Source organism: Fonticula alba (genome assembly GCF_000388065.1).
Source record: "Fonticula alba strain ATCC 38817 unplaced genomic scaffold supercont2.2, whole genome shotgun sequence".
In the NCBI taxonomy this organism is placed as follows: domain Eukaryota; order Rotosphaerida; family Fonticulaceae; genus Fonticula; species Fonticula alba.
In genome coordinates, this window is record NW_009242972.1 from 848,705 (window position 1) to 849,874 (window position 1,170).

Here is a 1,170-nt window from a genome sequence, read left to right on the forward strand (position 1 = left end):
GCCCCCCCCCCCCCCCCCCCCCCCCCCCCCCCCCCCCCCCCCCCCCCCCCCCCCCCCCCCCCCCCCCCCCCCCCGGGGCCCGAAGGGGGGGGGGGGGGGGGGGGACGGCGGCCCGCCCCCGGGGCGGCGGGGGGGGGGCCCGGGGGGCGGGGGGGGGGGGGGGGCCTGGGAGCCTTCCGGCGGATGTTAACGGGAAGGCCCATGGTGCGGGAACTTGTCCATGCACATGACACCTGCCCCCTTCGCCGCCTCGCGGCCCGCAGCCGGTCGGGGCGAAAGGCCCCAGGACCTTGAGGGCAATCCCTCCAAGCGGAGCCCTTCATCCATGCGCCAGCCCGAGGGGGGGCGGGGGGGGAGAGCGCGTGGAGCTCGCTCGTCGGCGAACAGCGCCAAGCGACTGCCCCCCTCTGGGCACCCCCATGCAGCGGAATGGGGCGAGCCTTGTAGACCGGAGATCTGGCTGGGGAGCCCCACCCCCCCCCATTTGGGGGGCCGGGTGCGGGGGACCTCGTGCGGTACACCCCCCGCCCCCGACCGGACATCGGGATCGGCGGCCGGATGTGGGTGGCTCGGCCGAAATGAACCGCCCAAACGCGCGCGCGTTGCACGTTGTCCGCCTGAGGTGTCCCTACTCGCATCCTGGCCACTTGTCCGCGCGCCTGCCCCTTGCCCTCCGCAGAACAGGAGCCATTCTCAGACCCAGGGCCGCGGGGCGAGATGCTCGATCGCCGGGGCCGGGGCTCAGCTGCCGGTGCCCGTTCTCCCGGTCCAGGGCGACCGGGCGCTGAACTTGCAGGTTCAGGCGTGCGCGCGCAAGCGCAAGCGCCAACATGGCGGCCCGAGTACCCGTGACAAGACAAGACCGTCACCCGGTCGGCGATGCGGACCGGCTGGGAGGAAGGGGGCGGGGGGGGGGGCAATTAAAACCCGCCTGCCGGCCCAAAGGACGGGTGGCGACCGCCAATCAGATGTGCATCCTCGCCCGGTTCACACGCGCCGGATGTGGGCACACGCGTGTCTCGGCAGCGGGCGCTTTCGCCCGCACAGAGCGCCCCCTTCGCCGCGCGACCACTGACGACGCTTTGGGCTTGCGAGGGCGGGACGGGCAAGGAAATCCCCCCCAGGCGTGGGTGACTACTAGCGTCGCGCCGCGCCCCCGCCCCCCCCCCC